This window comes from Nicotiana tomentosiformis, chromosome 1 (assembly GCF_000390325.3).
Source record: "Nicotiana tomentosiformis chromosome 1, ASM39032v3, whole genome shotgun sequence".
NCBI classification, from domain to species: Eukaryota; Viridiplantae; Streptophyta; class Magnoliopsida; order Solanales; family Solanaceae; genus Nicotiana; species Nicotiana tomentosiformis.
Window position 1 is genome coordinate 71,164,051 of NC_090812.1, and position 20,689 is coordinate 71,184,739.

General features: G+C 39.6%; 1 long non-coding RNA gene across 1 annotated transcript; it reads left to right on the plus strand.

Annotated features, from left to right (window-relative positions):
* The first annotated feature begins 4,556 nt into the window (after positions 1-4,556).
* On the plus strand, positions 4,557-6,486 carry LOC138898653 (uncharacterized). Its single transcript, XR_011410838.1, has 2 exons — positions 4,557-4,839; positions 5,300-6,486. It is a non-coding gene; the product is annotated as an uncharacterized lncRNA (long non-coding RNA).
* The last annotated feature ends 14,203 nt before the right edge of the window (positions 6,487-20,689 follow it).

A 20,689-nucleotide genomic window follows, 5' to 3' on the forward strand; every position in this document is an offset into this window, starting at 1 on the left:
CAATTAAAGTTAAGCTAGAGAAATATTCTCTATATTACATGCACGCCTCGATTTGCTCCTGAAGTAGTAAATATTTTAAAAGAGGTTGAAACATCACAATTTGATGTGATTAATGTGCGTTCAGATAATTATGTTCAATTTTCTGAAGGATGAGAATTTTTGATAAATATTAATCTATTCCCTGAAGTGAATGTGATAATATTAATAAAGTCGTAAATATGAACGCACTCTTGTTGTAAATATATTACAATTCACCTCCAGAAGAGTTAATATGATTGAGAGAATATATACTCAATATTTCGTATTTTAAATTTGGTCCTGAAGAAGTAACACAATTGAAGTTTCCTCCTGAAGTAGGAAAATATTTTGAAGCAGTATCTTTCTGTGCTTAAGCAAAATAATGAGCTATTCGAAGTTATTTTTGAAGCACATTTTCATTCCCTGGAATGAATGAATAAATACCACAACTCGACTCCTGAAGAGATAGAATAATAGATGATATAAATATTATTTTTGTAGCATAAAGATAATTGCCACACGTATTTGTTGTACGTAAAACATTTTGGATAATTTTATTAAGTATCATTCTAAGGCAAAAATATTCTTGTAGAATACTTTCTACTACAACCACATTGATATATTATGGTTAGTTGTTATTAACTACCCCGAAGAAAATAACAACCCATGTATATTTCCCTGAAGGATGTAATGACTATGTGGTTGTCGCTTTGATATAAAATATTTATATGTTAATGGCGTTTCTCCCTGAAGGAGACACAAAGTTGGTGGTAAAAATATTGAAATTCTTGATTTCTTACATTTATAAATTTAGAATTGTCTTTATATTGTTTATTTGATTATGATTTTCTCTCATGATATCAGAAGTGTGTGAGCAATATTTGATAGTACAAAATGTATCAATAATTCCTGAAGAGCTAGATGTTTGTCTAGAAGACACATGACACCAGTAGTGTCTGATAAATATTAGATTGTGGATAATAAACGAAGGCTCTCAGCGAGCTTATATACAAATATGTCATTCTTATTATATGATTATGGACAAAACATATGATGTAGTAAACCTGAAGTTTACTGATACAAATGGCTATCATATTGAGACCACAAATGATTGGAAGATTAAAAATCTTCATATTTTCATAATCATATGAGGTAAAATAATATGTATATGAGAAGTTACCCGCTTTATTCTTCAATTTGTACTACATCATGTATCAAGTAAACCAGAAGTTTACTAATGCAAAAGTTTATGCCATAGTAAACCAGAAGTTTGCCAAGAGATAGCACATGCCATGATAAACTTGAAGTTTTCATTTGCCATTTTTAAATGAGCTATTTGAGAATTCAGATAAGCATATACTGAAGAACTAGAAGATTCTTCAAGAATTCTCCTATTTTGCTTGTTCTCATAATAAATTAATTATACCAGCTAAAGTTGGGACTAAAACCCATGATTCTGAAATATATAAAAGGTGAATATGGGCTCATTCACCTATCATGTGAACCACTTATAAATGCATATATGAGATGGTTACATGTATGTTTATTGTCAACCTGCAGTTTGGCATTTGAAATTGCTTTTCCTAATTAAGAGCATAATTTTTAGATTATGAAATCAAGATAGTTCATTTTGATAATGCTGGTTTATATCCAAGCTGGTTTAGCATTGAATACCTCTTATTAATAGCTAAACTATTATTTATGAGAACAAAGCTTCATATGTTGGTCTAAGATTTTCTAAATTGCATATAACAACACTTGTATGCATCAGATCAACAATATATGATAAGTCATCCCCTCACAATTGGTTTAGGATCAGAAACCAAATATTTTTACTATCTAATAACTTTTGATGTGTGGTATATGATTAAGTTCTCTACTACAATGCACAAAGATAGGTTTCCCAAAGAAGATTGGGGATAAGTGTTAGTTTTTCTAATATCTGGAGGATGGAATAAATAGTTGGAAATATGCTATATGAATCGAATTATCAATAATATGATCCTCACTTAGAATATAATTCAAGTCAAATGCCAGAAGCATTTGCTGATCCAAAATTAAATATCATATTTCAGCTGCAAATGCTTCTATTAAAATTAAAGTCCCTGAATGATGGAGTTTACTGTACGCATGAAGCGTGGTAGATAAATCGGTTCCAAAGGTAACAATCCTTGAAAAGGATAGGAGCAAATGATCAAAATGATCATAATAAGGAGGAAATAAGCTCTAGAAGAGCCCACGACATAACATTTCATGAAACTCCTGAAGAAGTTCAGGTACCTGAAAATAAAGAAAGTGATGAGATCTCAACAAGTTATGTCGCTTGCGAACCGATATGAAATGATCGTCGACGATATATTTGATACAATATAGTGTACAATATTGTAAATAATTGTGAGGATCGGACCAGCAATCTAGACACTTGAAGATGTCATGCCATTTAGATACAAGTCATAACCTATATGACTCATTTGATTAAATCTATATGAAGATCCCTGAAGGATTTAAAATGCCTTAAGCATATAGTTCAAAGTCTCGAGAAATGTACTCGATCAGATTACAAAGGTCTTTGTGCATTTTAAAGGAATCCGGGCATATGCGGTATAATCGTCTCAGAGCATATTTGCTAAAAGAAGGTTACGTAAGTGATGTTATTTGTCCATGTATTTTTATAATGAAAATGACATCAGAATTTGTTATACATGTTGTTTATGTTGATGACATAAATCTCGTTGGAACTCCAGAAGAACTCCAAAAGGCAATTGAATATCTTAAGAAAGAATTTGAGATGAAAGATCTTGGAAAGAAAAAGCTTTGTCTTGGACTGCAAATTGAACATTTAGCAGACATGATGTTTATGCATCAATCTGCCTATACAGAAAGGGTCTTAAAATGCTTTTACATAGACAAAGCGCACCCATTGAGTACACCAATAGTTGTTCGATTACTTGAAGTGAATAAAGACCCGTTCCAACCTCCATGATAGGATGAGGAACTCCTTGGTCCTGAAATACCCTATCTCAGTGCAATTGGTGCACTAATGTATCTTGCTAATGCTACAAGGCCTGACATAGCATTTTCTGTTAATTTATTGGCAAGATATAGTTCTTCTCCTACACGGAGACATTGGAACGGAATTAAGCATATATTACGATATTTAAAGGGAACTCTTGATATGAGTTTGTTTTATGCTAACAAAGATAGTGCAGATCTTGTTGGTTATGCAGATGTAGGTTATTTATCTCATCCCCATAAAGCTAGATCTCAAACCGGGTACGTTTTTACATGTGGAGGTACTATCATATCATGGCGCTCCACAAAGCAATCTACTGTTGTCACTTCTTCAAATCATTCTGAAATAATAGCTATTCATGAAGCAAGTAGGGAATGCGTATGGTTGAGATCAATAATTCATTTTATTCGAGAAAAATGTGGTTTGGAATGTGAGAAAATACCCACAATTTTATACGAAGACAATGTTACATGCATAGCCCGATTGAAGGGAGGATTTATAAAAGTAGATAGAACGAAGCACATTTCACCAAAATTATTCTACACACACGATCTTTAGAAAAATGGTGACATTGATGTGCAACAAATCCATTCAAGTGACAATCCGACAGATTTATTTACTAAATCTTTACCAACTTCAACTTTTGAGAAGATGGTATACAAGATTGGAATGCGGAGACTCAAATATTTGAAACAAAGTTTTTATCAGGGGGAGTAAAATACGCGATGTACTCTTTTTTCCTTACTAAGGTTTTTTCTCACAGGGTTTTCCTTATAAGGTTTTTAATGAGGCAGCTAGAAATACGTATTACTAAATATGCATACTCTTTTTCCTTCATTAGGATTTTTTCCACTGAATTTTTCCTAGTAAGGTTTTAACGATTCACAATACCTTTTAATGAACATTCAAAGGGGAGTGTTATGAAAATAATTATTGTGGATGTCCATTTATTACCCTGCTATAGATAATCTTCCTGAAGAAGATTATCCATTTAGTACTCTGTTGAAATTTATCTACAAGCAGCTGATGCAGGCAGGTTGCAAGCAGTTCAATGAAATGATTTGCAGCAGCTTCTTATTAAACAGGCAAGTTGCAAGCAACTCATGCAGACAACTTACAAGCAGCTAAAGAAAAGCCTTGCAGCTGCTTCCTGAAAAGCCTCGCAACTACTTCCTTTCTTCTATAAATAGAGAAATTTTCAGTTCATTATGTACAACAGTTTGAAGTTGAATAAAAATATCAATCTCCCTCTATACTTGTCTTTGATTTTTTTACTTTAAAGTTTTTATTTTATAACACATATCTTATGAGTCTATTTTTAGCTTTAAACTAAAGGCAGAACTTTCTTTTATTAAAATCATATTTATCGTCTTTTTATTAGTTATTTCAATTTCCAAACTCTTAAGGAGTTTTATGTTTAATCTCACGTGGCAGCTTTTGCCTTTAGGAACATTGTGACTCTTACATATATTAAAATAGGTTGCATGAGACCTTGAGAAGGATAGTTGACGGTGGCAGCATTTAAAGGAAGGAAATATAGGATAACTTTCAATACCTTCCATTCACTTTAAATCTAAGGAACTACTATACATTTTTTATAGAAAGAAGTTGTAATATTATTATAAGAAGAGTACTTTTCATTTCATGATTTTCTTTTTGAATAAAATCCAGCTCCCTTTCTTCTCCACACTATTATTTTGCCTTTGCCAGAGCCATTTCTAATTTCTAATCAGGAGCTTCAAGTCGGTTCAAGAGATTGGAGTATTAACGGGCTAAACCGTCGTCGTGTGGTTAGGTAAACGATAAAAGTATGTTAAGGCTAATCCTTCTTTCTTTTTTGACATGATCCAAGAAACGATACGTAAATATGGTTGTTTAACAAATATGGTTGTTTAACCAGAGAGAAAGTTTAACCAGAGAGAAAGTTTAACAAATATGGTTGTTTCATCTCAATGGAATCGTAGGTTCAAAGGTTCATTCATAAAACCAACTATTCTAGCTTTCATAACTTCAATTTTGATAGTATTCTACATTTTTTTTGTACCTTAAGACTTCTCAATATTCATCCTCATCAAACTCAGCTTCACATAAAAACACCATTGGATATCAGCTCTTCTAATTTGAAAATTGTGGTTCAAGAAATACAGATATCTAACAGATCCTTTCATGGAGTTTTTGTTGATGATCATCATAATAAGCCAACCAAAGATGAAGAAACTCTAACTCTTATATTACCAAATACTACTAGTATTATTTTGCCTTTGCCAGAGCCATTTCTAATTTCTAATCAGGAGCTTCAAGTCGGTTCAAGAGATTGGAGTATTAACGGGCTAAACCGTCGTCGTGTGGTTAGGTAAACGACAAAGGTATGTTAAGGCTAATCCTTCTTTCTTTTTTGGCATGATCCAAGAAACGATACGTAAACGTAATGATATTCCATAAGTGGTTCTACTTTTAGCAGTTAAGGATGTCTATATTATTCATTCCCGTAAAGTTATATTCAAGCATGTCTAATTATGTATCTAGTTCCCTATTGAGGTATTATGATATAGATGTTAATGTTTTTAATATAGTGATACATGCATCTTTATGCATTTACCACTGTGCTACGGCCGGTCGGGCAGTTACCACCGGTTGGGCAGTTATGTATCATTATTTACGGCCGGTTGGGCAGTCATGCATATTCATTTAACACCGTGCTACGGCCGGTTGGGCAGTCATGTATATTCATTTACCACCGTGCTACGACCGGTTGGGAAGACATGCATATTCATTTACCATCGTGCTACGGCCAGTCGGGCAGTCATGCATTTACCACCGAGCTACGGCCAGTTAGAGAGTTACACATTTACCATCGAGCTACGGTCGGTCGGGCAGTCATACATTTACCACCGCGCTATGGCCGGTCAGGCAGTTACCACTTATCAGTTGGGCAGTCATGCATCATACATATGGATAATAGTCTCAAAAAGAAGCATTATATATATGTAAGTATGATAAGTATGCACATATGATGGCACTTCAGAGATTCAGGTTAATTTTTATGCCTTCAATTAATGTTGATTTATTGTTATGTTTCAGTTCTGCCTTACATACTCAGTACATTATTCGTACTGACGTCCTTTTGTTGGGGACGCTGCATTCATGCCTGCATGTATAGGTAAACAGTTTGACGAGCCCTCATGGTAGATGAGGTTAGTATTCAGCAAAGGATAAGTAAGACTCCACCTCATTCGGAGTGCAGCCGAGTCTATAAGTCATCGTGTTAGAGTTTTACTACAGACTTATGGGTAGGCCGGTACCCTATCCCATTTGATGTCAAATAATCTTAGAGGCTTTGTAGACAGATGTTCATTTTGTATAGTATGTTAGAGGCCTTGACGGCCCATATGTATTCATGTTTTAAGAAAGATTGTTCATTGATATAACGTTTTCCCACTTATAGTTATACATTACGAGTTGTGGCCATATTGGCCCATGATAGTTACAAAGAAAATAAGTTACAGAGTGGTTCGCTCGGGGCAGTACGGCACCGAGTGCCAGCCACGCCTCCCCAGGTTTGGAGCGTGACAAAGTGGTATCAGAGTGGATCGTGTCCTAGGGAGTCTACAAAGCCGTGCCTAGTAGACACTCACTTATGGGTGTGTTGCGTGCCACATTTATAATTGAGAGGCTATAGGGCATTTAGGATATGTTACCCTTCTTTTGTTTCCAGATCGTGCCATAGAGCTGAGTCGTAAGAAGTCAATATGAAGTTGTCGCGAGATTTTGTATGCACCAGAGGTACAGGTATTATAGTAGAGCTTTAATGCGTAATGTGGAAGGGAGGTTATGAAAGAAACAGAAGATACGATGTGAGATTGAAAGGTAAGTAAGTTAAAGGTGAAGAAGATACGAGATACTGAAGTAGAAAAGGTTGTGAATAGTCGAGACTTCAGATAGAGGTTGGGTTTTAGTTTAGTTACAGAGGAGACCCTAGTGAAAATTTTGTAAATCCCTAAGAATTAACATTCGAGGACGAATGTTTTAAAGGGGGAAAGGATGTTACATCCCGTACTTTAATATTAGGATAAGTCATAGTAACTCATACGAGCTCGAAGGGATTAAGACCATTCATGAGATTATAGAGGATTCGTGACTATGTTATTATAAGACCCCGTAAGTTTAACAACCTTGATACCGTCATATACATTTGATATGATATTTTAAGTGGAATATTTTTGTAAAAAGTTTGAAAATTTTGATTTTATATAGTTATTAATATTACTACTTTCGAATATGCTTTAAATTTTACACATATATAATATGAGAAAGTTTATGAGATTTTCTTTATTGTAAAGATAGAAATTATTTTCTCACAAGAAAAAAAAGTTATCTTTTACCATTTTAAGAATTAAGCAGTACGAAAATTTGTACTCTTTATATGAGATTAGGAAGAATTGTGTGCTACTTGTTCATACGCCTCTTTTATACTTATGTGCTCAAGATATGCTTCAATTATTTGGTTACTATAAACACTAGTCTTTCCTGTAGGAGATGATAAAGAAGACCCGCTGTTTATTTTCTTTTACATGAAAATGCCATAATTGGCATTTGAGTAGTACGTTGGCTTCTTTAATATAGTTCATATCTTATTATGGGTCTATTTTTAGCTTTAAACTAAAGGCAGAACTTTCTTTTATTAAAATCATATTTATCATCCTTTTATTAGTTATTTCAATTTCCAAACACTTAAGAAGTTTTATGTTTAATCTGACGTGACAGCTTTTGCCTTTAGGAACATTGTGACTCTTACATGTATTAAAATAGGTGGCATGAGACCTTGAGAAGGATAGTTGACGGTGGCAGCATTTAAAGGAAGGAAATATAGGATAACTTTCAATACCTTCCATTCACTTTAAATCTAAGGAACTACTATACATTTTTTATAGAAAAAGTTGTAATATTATTATAAGAAGAGTACTTTTCATTTCATGGTTTTCTTTTTGAATAAAATCCAGCTCCCTCTCTTCTCCACACTATAAACATAAACCTTCTTCATGAACCTGAGAGAAAGTTTAACAAATATGGTTGTTTCATCTCAATGGAATCGTAGGTTCAAAGGTTCATTCATAAAACCAACTATTCTAGCTTTCATAACTTCAACTTTGATAGTATTCTACATCTTTTTGTACCTTAAGACTTCTCAATATTCATTCTCATCAAACTCAGCTTCACATAAAAACACTTGGATATCAGCTCTTCTAATTTGAAAATTGTGGTTCAAGAAATACAGAAATCTAACAGATCCTTTCATGGAGTTTTTGTTGATGATCATCATAATAAGCCAACTTGTTTACCCGAAAAATCGGATAACGTTAAATTTATGTATGGTTCTAAAGCCAAGTAGATTCCTTTTATCTGAAAATAACAATACACGTATTTATGGTGCAAAAATAGAAGATGATGAACAAAGATGTTTAGTGAGCTTTAGAAAGATAAACACAATGAATTCTTAATCCCAGCGAAAAAGTGCCTTTTATTACAAACTATCTTTTCCTTTATAGCCAAGGATCACTACTTTATCTATAGCAACATGATGGAATAAATATTACTAGTGGAGGACCCATGATGGTGTGTCTCCTCCTTAATTTTCACAGAGATTCTCTCCTTTGGTGCGATTGTAACAGCTTTTTGTCTGTGAACTCGATACTGACTCGAGCTCGGTATCGGATCGGAACCTCGGCCTTGGTTTCGAGCTAGGTGATCACTTTTGGGCATCGATGTTCGGGACCTGTATCGGTCGATGTTACCTCGGTCGATTCGAACGCCCGAGCTCGACGCCCCCATCTCGGAATTCGTTCGGGGTCTCCCCGAAGATACCCCTTGATTGAAATGCCATCCTCGATCGATCTTCATGACCGAGGATCGGTTTTAACCGTATACAGATAGCCCCCTCGTTTCTAGAAAAGGAGATGACGAGAAACGATGTGATTTCCCTAAAGTTCGACCGAATCGATAATGATGTTTCTATCGGCTTTGACTATGACGTGCGTGATAGCTGTCCCATTGATTTAGTTTTATCGAGGCATTTAATGTGTGTCAGTCGGTGGCCGGCCACCGCTAGAAACGAATCGCCATGCCTTATAAATAGTTTTCACATATAATGTTTTCGACTTTTGTGCTTCCCCTTTTCCCCAAATTCTCTTTGATTAGTTTCTCTTATTTCGTTGCTTTAGTGCCGCTTATACCAGAGTTTTCAGTGTTGTCCCCTCTTTCACCTTTCTTTGCGACTTTTTCTTCTCGGATTAATGGCGAAAACTTCAAAAATCGTACCTCACAAGGAGAAAGCTTCTTCCTTACGGCCGTGTGACAATAAGGCGCCGACCGAGCCGTCAGTTCAAGATTATATTCCCGGCCCGTGTATTTTAAAAACTATTTTAAGGTGGAGAATCCTTCGTCCGTTCCGGGTCGGTGTGAGCACGTGTCGATGTATATATGCTCTATAGCGAAGGTTCACCTCGAGGCCGTCAGAAAAGACTGCGGCTGGGGTCCTGAGGTTGTGTTACAAATCCCCTCCTCCGATGAGAGCGTCACTACCTATGTGGAGGGATTTTTAAGTGTTTACACCTATCCCTTTACGTTGGGAGTTGTCGATCCCGTGATTTTTGATTTCTGCAGGAGATATCAGGTCACCCTCGGCCAAATTCATCCTTCCTTATGGCGTATAGTCATCTTATTGCGTTTCTTCTCTATCAAAGCCGGAGGGTTGGATTTTTCTCTGAGCCACCTTATACGACTGTATCGGTCTCAGATTTATCGTGGACTTATTAGGCTATATCATCGGGCATCGAAGGCTTTGATGTCGAGCATCGATGAAGATAAGGATCGAGGCTGGATGGGTCGATATATTCGAGTGAGGACTCGTGATCTTATCCCGGAGGAAAAGATGTTATTTCCTGAAAAATAGAACTTCGATCGTAAGTGATCCGTGTTTGCTTTTCGTGTCTTTTTCCATATTTGTTAATATTATTTTCTGATGTTCAGCTGCACCTTGGATGGCACAAGCTGTGCCTGATCTCGAGGATTGGGTTCGAAAGTTAGCCTCAACTTTATCCTATGCCGAGCGCACTTGGCGTGATTTGGCTAAAGGTAGATGGGAGGCCAAGAATCATGGTGAGGTTTGGTTCCTGTTTCCCTCGAGGTATATTCTGCGTTCATTTCGTTATCGATTTTTCCCTTGTATATAGGTGTAACTAGGGATGCCGTTTTGCGGCCTTCGAGCGGTGATGAAGGCAATAAGCCCTCGGTCCTGGAACAGGGAAAAGAAAAGAAACGAGGGGCTTCCTCTTGGCCGGAGGACCCTAAGCCCAAAACTCGAACGGTGAGGAGAAAAATTATTGCCCTTTTGATCGACTCGGTCCATCGACTGAGGGAGAAAGAAGAAGAAGAAGATAGCTCCTCGGCTTTGGTAATCCGACCTACGGAGGCAGTCGAAGTTGCTAGAGCTGCTGAGCCTATGGCGGCCGTGCCCATCGGGGTTGGTTCCGAAGACCTAAGTCTCGATCGGAGTACTCCGAGTGATTTGCTCGGGGCAATGGCAATGGGTCATTCACCTTCCCTTTCGTCTTTTTCTGAGGAGGCGTTGAAGGAGGCTCGAGAGCTGAAGACTCCTGATATTGGTGCTGGCTCAGGTGCAGCGGATCCTTTTAAGGATTGTTTTACTGGTGTTGATGATAGTTCCGATATCGGTGATGCTTCTCTTTTGTTAGAGGAAGCTCAGCGTTTTATTACTCGGGTAATGATTATTCCATACTTGGCTTCTTTGTTCTTTTCCATACTTGACGGTTCCGATATCGGTGATCCTTTTTTGCTTTATTGGTATTGATGACTGTTTCTAACTATGCAGGCCATCGGTAGGTTTCGAGTTGATCTTAGCCAGTGTGAGGCCGAACTCCGGAAGGTCCTAGGTGAAAGAGATGACCTTCGGCTTCTTTGTAGCAAAAAGGAGGAGGCTATAAAGGATCTTCAAGCGGATTTGGCTAAGGTTCGTGAAGAAAGGGTCGAGCTCGATCAGCAGGTGAGCCTCGTTCTGTTAAAGTATGGATTCGACTCGACTGTGGAAGTTAACCATCCGTTGTCTCAGTTGCAGCAAAAGATCGAGAGGATCGGGCTACTTCGAGAGGAGGTCGATCAAATCCGGGCCGAATGCAACCAGTGGAAGGAGACTATTGACCGCCTGGCAGCGGAGAAAGAAACTATCTTAACAAAGTTATTATCAGCCGACGTTCAGCTTCGAAACGTCAAGCAAAAGTTGTCGGTTCAGGCTAAGAAAATCGATGAGCTTGAGATACGACTTGCTGAGGCTAAGGCGGAGGTTGAGTCGTCGAAAGTTTTGGCGGATAAGTCTATTGCTGTATATCGAGCTGATGCTGAGGCCGCTCAGGTGGAGGCCCGGGAAGCGGCGAAGATTGCCGATGCTCGAGCTCATTGGGTTGCCGAACTTGTTAAGTGTAGATCTCGGAGGGAGACCCTCGAGGAGATTCATGCTCGAGGTTTCGATCTTACCGAAGAGGTAAGAAAGGCAAAAGAGCTTGAAGCGGAAGCTGAAGCCTTGGCTTCTGATGATGATGACGATGATAACGATGATGGTAGCAAAAGCGGGTCCGAGGGTGGGGAAGACCCCGACCCAGAAGCTTAGAGTCTAATTCTCATTATCTGTAAATTAATTACGTAGGCAATTTTGTATATATATAACAAGGTCGATTTTGCTTGTTGAGTCGATGATAATGTGGTTGTTAACGTAAATTCTGAGTAAACGTAGCTTTTTCAATGTTTCAAATTCGATTGGGTCCTTGTTCGAACTCGGCAGCCCGTAGGCTCAACGGTCGACTGAGTATTTCGAACTTGATATAGAAGTAGCCCATAGGCTTAACATTCGAGTGTTTATTTCGAACTCGAGATAACGTGGTAGCCCGTAGGCTTAATATTCGAATGATTATTTCGAACTCGAGATAATGTGGAAGCCCGTAGGCTTAATATTCGAGTGATTATTTCGAACTCGAGATAATGTGGAAGCCCGTAGGCTTAATATTTGAGTGATTATTTTGAACTCGATGTTGAAGTAACCCGTAGGCTCAACGGTCGACTGAGTATTTCGAACTTGATATAGAAGTAGCCCGTAGGCTTAATATTCGAGTGATTATTTCGAACTCGATGTTGAAGTAACCCGTAGGCTCAACGGTCGACTGAGTATTTCGAACTTGATATAGAAGTAGCCCGTAGGCTTGTTTATTTCGAACTCGAGATAATGTGTTAGCCCGTAGGCTTAATGTTTGAGTGATCGTTAATTCTGGTTGCATAATAAATCTCAAGTCATTGTACATATGTTTTGGGGCAATCTAATATGAGCGTGGTTTATTTTGACCATTTTGGCTCTTACAATTTTTCCTCTATTGTTGTGAGAAGACTTTGTTGCATCTGAACTCGGTGTATTTGAGGCCCTGGTGCCCCCCCGGTATTCGAGGCCGTTCGGGCTAAGGGTCGAAAGCCTCGGATACTGTTTTGAAAGCGCAGCACGATTGATGGTTGCCTCATTAAAAACCTTGCCGCAAGAAACCCATTTGGGAAAAAACCGGTCTAAGAAAAAAAGAGTGCAACACGTGCTTTTGAGTAGAAGAATACTTCTGTTCTTTGTTCGAACTTGGGTAAGGTCGGACCTTAGCAGTAGTACCGTTTTAGATGTGATACATTCCAACTACTTGATAGCTGTTTGCCGTTTATGATGCCGAGCCTGTACGATCCTTTCCCAAAGTGCTCGAGCACCTGGTATGGTCCTTCCTAATTTGGTCCTAGTTTTCCTTCGTTTGGATTTCGAGTATTGATGGTGACTTTCCTTAACACCAAGTCCCCTGGCCTGAAGTGGCGAAGTTTAGTTCTTCGATTGTAATACCTTTCGATTCGTTGCTTTTGTGCGGCCAACCGGATGAGGGCAGCTTCTCGTCCTTCGTCCGATAATTCAAGGCTGGTGTTCATAGCCTCGTTATTTGATTCTTCCGTCATGAATCGAAATCTGGGACAAGGCTCTCCGACTTCGACTGGTATCAATGCTTCGGAGCTATATACTAAGGAAAATGGGGTCGCCCCTATACTGGATTTCGATGTTGTTCGGTATGCCCGAAGGACTTCGGGCAGGATTTCTCTCCATTTTCCCTTAGCGTCGTTCAATCTCTTTTTCAGGTTTTGAAGAATAGTTTTGTTTGTTGATTCGGCTTGTCCGTTTCCACTGGGGTGGTATGGGGTTGCTAGTATCCTTCTTATTTTGTGGTCTACGAAGAATTTTGTGATTTTGTTGCCAATGAATTGCTTCCCATTATCACATACTATTTCGGATGGTATCCCGAATCGGCATATGATATGATCCCACAAAAAGTCGATAACCTCTTTTTCTCTTACTTTCTCGAATGCCTGCGCTTCAACCCATCTAGAAAAATAGTCAGTCATAAACAAAATAAATCTGGCTTTACCTGGGGTCGACGGTAGGGGGCCGACGGTAGGGGACCGACGATGTCCATTCCCCATTTCATGAATGGCCATGGCGATAGGACCGAGTGAAGTTTTTCTCCGGGCTGATGGATCATTGGAGCAAACCTTTGACACTTATCGCATTTACGAACAAATTCTTTTGCGTCTTTGCCCATATCGATCCAATAATACCCTGCTCTGATCACTTTTCGAACTAATATGTCGGCACCGGAGTGATTGCCACAAGTGCCCTCGTGTACTTCCCGGAGGATGTAATTGGTATCTCCCGGACCTATGCATACCGCCATTGGTCCATCGAATGTTCTTCGATATAACGTTCCATCCACAGTCAAAGTGAATCGAGCAGCTTTAGTTCGAAGGGTCCTGGACTCTTTGTGGTCTGAAGGGAGCTTTCCGTTTTTTAAGTATTCAATATACTTGTTTCTCTAATCCCAGGTTAAGCTAGTAGAATTTACTTCAGCGTGCCCTTCTTCGATTACAGATCTTGAAAGTTGAACGATAGTTTCCGAGTTCAAATTATTCACCTCGACCGATGATCCCAAATTAGCAAGCGCATCGGCCTCATTATTCTGTTCTCGTGGAACATGTCGTAGACTCCATTGTTTGAAAAGGTTCAAAGTGATAAGCAGTTTGTCCAAATACCTTTGCATTCTGTCTTCTCGGACTTCGAAGGTTTTGTTTACTTGACTCACCACTAGCAAAGAGTCGCAATTGGCCTCAACGACCTCTGCTCCCAAATTTCTAGCTAGCTCGAGACCTGCAATTATGGCTTCATACTTGGCCTCGTTGTTAGTTAACCTGATAGTTTTAATAGCTTGCCTAATAATGTTACCCGTGGGAGATTTTAAAACTATGCCTAGCCTGGATATCTAGTTTCCGCTTCCCCTAAGGTCCGACTTACGTAGTAAACAGGAAATTGCGTACCTTCCTCTTCTCGATCCAGGATGCTGCTTATGGCGACTTCTGATACTGCCAAGTACAGGTAAAGTTTTTCGTCGGCTTTTGGAGTATGTAGCAGTGGTGGGTTCGATAGATATCGTTTCAGTTCTTGTAACGCTAGTTGGCATTCCGGTGTCCAAGCGAAGTCGTTCTTCTTTTTGAGTAGAGAGAAAAATTTGTGGCTTCGATCTGATGATCTCGAAACGAATCGGCCTAAGGCTGCTATTCTTCCTATTAACTTTTGTACAGCTTTCACGCTGTTCACGATGGTGATGTCTTCAATAGCCTTTGTCTGGGTTAATCTCGATTCCCCGATTTGACACCATGAAGCCGAGGAACTTACCCGAGCCGACTCCGAAAGCACATTTTTCGGGGTTGAGCCTCATGTTGTATTTCCTTAGAATATGGAACGTTTCCTGCAAATGGGTCAAATGGTCCTCTGCGCACAGGGACTTGACTAGCATGTCATCAATATCGACTTCCATTGATTTACCTATTTGTTCTTCGGACATTCTATTTACTAGGCGTTGATAAGTAGCTCCTGCATTTTTTAGCCCGAAGGGCATTACGTTATAACAATATGTTCCATATCTGGTCACAAACGAAGTCTTTTCCTGGTCTTCCGGGTTCATCTGGATTTGATTGTACCCGGAATAGGCATCGGGAAAAGTAAGGATCTCGTGGCCTGCCGTGGCATCGATCAAGTGATCGATGTTGGGCAGTGGATAAGAATCTTTGGGACATTCTTTGTTCAAGTCCTTGTAGTCTATACACATTCTAAGTTTGTTTTCCTTTTTAGGCACTACGACCATATTGGACAACTATTCGGGGTATTTTACCTCTCTAATGGATCCTATTTTGAGCAGTTTAGTTACCTCATATTTTATGAATGCGTGCTTCACCTCCGATTGTGGTCTTCTTTTTTGCTTCACCGGTCTGAATCCAGGGGACACACTTAGTCGATGTGTCATTATGTCCGGCGGGATTCCTGTTATATCTAAGTGGGACCAAGCAAAGCAATCGATGTTATCGATAAGAAATTGAATGATTTTCTTCCTGAGTTCGGGTCTCAAACCCCTTCCCAAGTATACCTTTCGTTCGGGCCAGTGATCGATCAAAATGATTTGCTCCAATTCCTCAATAGTCGATTTGGTGGCATCGGAGTCATCGGGGTCACGAAGGATCGAGGGATCCACTGATCATTATCTTCTTCGATGCTCTGCTTATCTGGTTGGGTCGGGGCCGATGTCTTTGGTTGCTATTTGGCGTTCCGGTCTTCGACTGTCCCTCCTTTTGAACCCGATCCATTCAATGGCGAAGACGAAGATGTTGGTTTTGCTTCCTCGACGGAGAACATTTCCTTTGCGGCCGGTTGTTCTCCGTACACTATTTTGACACCTGTCGGTGTTGGGAATTTGAGGACCTGGTGTAGGGTCGAAGGTACAGGTCTCATGTTGTGGATCCATGGCCTTCCGAAAAGGGCGTTATATCTCATATCGCCTTCGATCACGTGAAACTTTGTTTCCTGAATTGTTCCGGCGACGTTTATCGGTAGGGTTATCTCGCCCTTGGTGGTTTCGCATGCCATATTGAATCCGTTTAAAACCAAAGTTACGGATACGACCCGATTTTGTAAGCCGGGCTATTTTACGACCTTCGATCTGATGATATTGGCCGAGCTACCTGGATCAATTAACACACGCTTAATTTTAATTTTATTCATGAGTACGGATATTACCAATTCATCATTATGGGGTTGGATGATTCCCTCTACATCTTCATCATTGTACGATAAAGTCCCTGTGGGAGTGTAATCTTGAATTCGAGATTGCTTTTCCCTCACAATCGACGTTTTAGCGCGTTTGAGCAAAGGTCCCTGAGGGGTATCGACGCCGCCGATGATCATGTGAATGATGTGTTGTGGTTCTTCTTCTTCGTTTTGCTTGCCGAAGTCCTTGTTTTTAAAATGGTTCTTCGCCCTATCACTCAAAAATTCCCTAAGGTGCCCTTTGTTAAACAGGCGGGCTACTTCCTCTCTTAATTGTCTGCATTCTTCCGTTTTGTAACCATGGGTGCCATGATACTCGCATATCTGATTGGGATTCCTTTGGGCCAGATCGGTCTGCATGGGTCGAGGCCATCTGGTATCTTTGATGCGTCCGATAGCCGATACTATGGCAGATGCATCGATGTTGAAGTTATATTCTGATAATCGAGGAACTTCTATAGGATCGGCATATTTATCAAAGCCTCTCTTGCTCATAAGTCCCCGAGAATTTTGCCCCCTATCATACTTGCGGTTATTCCTAACTGTCTCATGTGCCGAACCGTGGTTCACTCGATCTGTGACGTACGACTGGTGTCGGTCTCTGTTTGACCTTTGTTCTCTGTTAGTTTGCTTCAGAATTTTAGTGGTTGCGCGGTTCTGACGCGTGGGTTCATACGAAAATCCCAATTGATCATATTCGACCCTGATTTTCGATTGATACCGATTGTGTATATCCGCCCAAGTTATTGCAGGGTATTCGATCAAGCTTTGTTTTAGCCGACGTGATGCTGTCGAACTTTGTCCGTTTAACCCTTGGATGAAAGCTTGTACGGCCTAGTCGTCCGTGACTGGTGGCAAATCCATGCGTTCCATTTGAAACCGGGATACGAATTCCCTCAGTATTTCGTCACCCCTTTGTTTCACTTTGAATAGATCCGATTTCCTCGTCGCGACCTTTATGGCACCAGCATGTGCTTTTACGAACGAATCTGCTAACATGGCAAAAGAATCGATAGAATTTGGTGGCAAGTTATGATACCAGATCATTGCTCCTTTTGCGAGGGTCTCTCCGAACTTTTTCAATAATACGGACTCGATCTCATCGTCTTCCAAATCGTTGCCTTTGATGGCACATGTATAGGAGGTGAGATGTTCGTTAGGATCGGTCGTACCGTTATATTTGGGAATTATGGGCATACGGAACTTTTTTGGGATCGGTTTCGGGGCCGCGCTCGATGGAAAAGACTTTTGTATGAATTTCTTCGAATCCAGCCCTTTCATCATGGGCGGAGCCCCCGGGATCTGATCGATCCTAGCATCATATGTTTCGAATTTTTTGTCGTTGGCTTCGACTCGTTTTGTGAGTTCCTCGAGTAGTTTAGCAATTTCAGGAGCAGTTCTTGATTTTTGCTCGTTCGATTTCACTGTGTCGGGCTCCGTTCTGGGGGTTACTTCTCGAAGAAGTGGATTGGAGTTAGGATTACTTTGCATATGAGTTTGGCTCTGCAACTGAGCTATCACTACTTGTTGGGCTTGTAGCATTTCGAAAATCATACGCAAGCTGACCCCGATTTCCCCCGCGCTGTGGGTGTCTCGGGCTATGGGTCGAGCGCCACCCTGAACGCTTCTTTCCTGCTCGGAACGTTGATTCGCTTCTAGAGCTATTCGTGAATTGATATCTACTGGTACTTCAGCTTGAATTTCGGGTTCCTCGATTCGAGCCTCGTTGCCGTTGTTGGGTAGCCTTTCGGCCACAGGCACCGAGTTGTTGGTTTCATCCTGAAGGCCGGCATCGAGGTCGATTGGCAGAGCCATTGCTGGTATGAAGTTGTAAGCTGGAGTGTACTGTATATTTGTATCAAATAATCACTTGTTATCCTTAGCCCCACGGTGGGCGCCAAACTGTTTACCCGAAAAATCGGATAACGTTGAATTTATGTATGGTTCTAAAGGCAAGTAAATTTCTTTTATTTGAAAATAACAATACACGTATTTATGGTAGAAAAATAGAAGATGATGAACAAAGATGTTTAGTGAGCTTTAGAAAGATAAACACAATGAATTCTTAATCCCAGCAAAAAGTGCCTTCTATTACAAACTATCTTTCCTTTTATAGCCAAGGATCACTACTTTATCTATAGTAACATGATGGAATAAATATTACTAGTGGAGGACCCATGATGGTGTGTCTCCTCCTTAATTTCCATAGAGATTCTCTCCTTTGGTGCGGTTGTAACAACTTTTTGTCTGTGAACTCGATACTGACTCGAGCTCGGTATCGGATCGGAACCTCGGCCTTGGTTTCGAGCTAGGTGATCACTTTTGGGCATCGATGTTCGGGACCTGTATCGGTCGATTCGAATGCCCGAGCTCGACGCCCCCATCTCGGAATTCGTTCGGGGTCTCCCCGAAGATACCCCTTGATTGAAATGCCATCCTCGATCGATCTTCATGATCGAGGAGCGGTTTTAACCGTATACACAACCAAAGATGAAGAAACTCTAACTCTTTTATTACCAAATACTACTAGTATTATTTTGCTTTTGCCAGAGCCATTTCTAATTTCTAAACCGGAGCTTCAAGTCGGTTCAAGAGATTGGAGTATTAACGGGCTAAACCGTCGTCATGTGGTTAGGTAAACGACAAAGGTATGTTAAGGCTAATCCTTTTTTTCTTTTTGGCATGATCCAAGAAACGATACGTAAACGTAATAATATTCCATAAGTGGTTCTACTCTTAGCAGTTTAGGATTTCTATGTTATTCATTCCCGTAAAGTTATATTCAAGCATGTCTAAGTATGTATCTAGTTCTCTATTGAGGTATTATGATAGAGATATTAATGTTTTTAATATAGTGATATATGCATTTACCACCGTGCTACGGCCGGTCGGGTAGTTACCACCGGTTGGGCAGTTATGTATTATTATTTACGGCCGGTTGGGCAGTCATGCATATTCATTTACCACCGTGCTACGGCCGGTTGGGAAGACATGCATATTCATTTACCACCGTGCTACGGCCGGTCGGGCAATCATGCATTTACTATCGAGCTACAGCCGGTTGGGCAGTTACACATTTACCACTAAGCTACGGCCGGTCGGGCAGTCATACATTTACCACTGCGCTACGGACGATCGGGCAGTTACCACTGATAAGTTGGGCAGTCATGCAACATACATATGGATAATAGTCTCAAAGAGAAGCATTATATATATGTAAGTATGATAAGTATGCACATATGATGTCACTTCAGTTATTCAGGTTAATTTTTATGTCTTCAATTAATGTTGATTTATTGTTATGTTTCAGTTCTGCCTTACATACTCAGTACATTATTCGTACTGACGTCCTTTTGTTGGGGATGCTGCATTCATGCCTTCAGGTATATATAAACAGTTTGACGAGCCCTCATGGTAGACGAGGTTAATATTCAGCGAAGGATCGGTAAAATTCCACCTCATTCGGAGTGCAGCCGAGTCTATAAGTCATCGTGTTAGAGTTTTGCTACAGACTTATGGGTAGGCAGGTACCCTATCCCATTTGATGTCAAATAATCTTAGAGGCTTTGTAGACAGAAGTTCATTTTGTACAATATGTCAGAGGCCTTGACGGCCCATATGTATTCATGTTTTAAGAAAGATTGTTCATTGATACAGCGTTTGCCCACTTATAGTCATATATTACGAGTTGTGGCCATATTGGCCCATGATAGTTACAAAGAAAATGAGTTACAGAGTGGTTCACTCGGAGCAGTACGACACCGAGTGCCAGCCACGCCTCCCAGATTTGGGGCGTGACACATGCAATATCAAGTTCATAATTACACAAATTCATTTAATCTAATGTCCTTTAGTTCAATTTTTCCTTTTATTCCATCTTCTTTTGTTCTTGTTCTCCTCCCAAGTTCCATTCTCTTGCACCAACTTTACTGTATATGTTTGTTTCTAATAACTACTTGACGATATGTCATTTCTCCTCTCATTTATGAGACTATCATTCTCATTAATTGCCAAATTTCAAATTAAATTTTGATACAGACCATACAAGTTATCCTCATTAAAAGAAAATAATTTTTTTTCATTCTCCGAACAAGAATTCAAAAATTAAATAATTTTATAGTGGTATTTAAAGGCTTTGCAAAAAAAAAAATTCATGAACCACCATTTGGCTCTTGTTCTATTAAGAGAAGAAAAACATGAGCCTACTCAATTATTTCATTCTCATAAAAGAGCCTACTTAATTAGTTAAATTAAACATTATAGGCGTTTGGAAAATATTCGTTGATTTTAAAAAAAAAGTAGTATTTAAAGTTCTAGTAGAAAAAAAAGAAGATATTTGGAGAAGTTTGGGGTGGGGGGTGGGGTGGCGGGAGGGAGTGTGAAAAAGTTCTTTAAATTTGTTTTTTTTATTCATCTCCAAAAAGAGA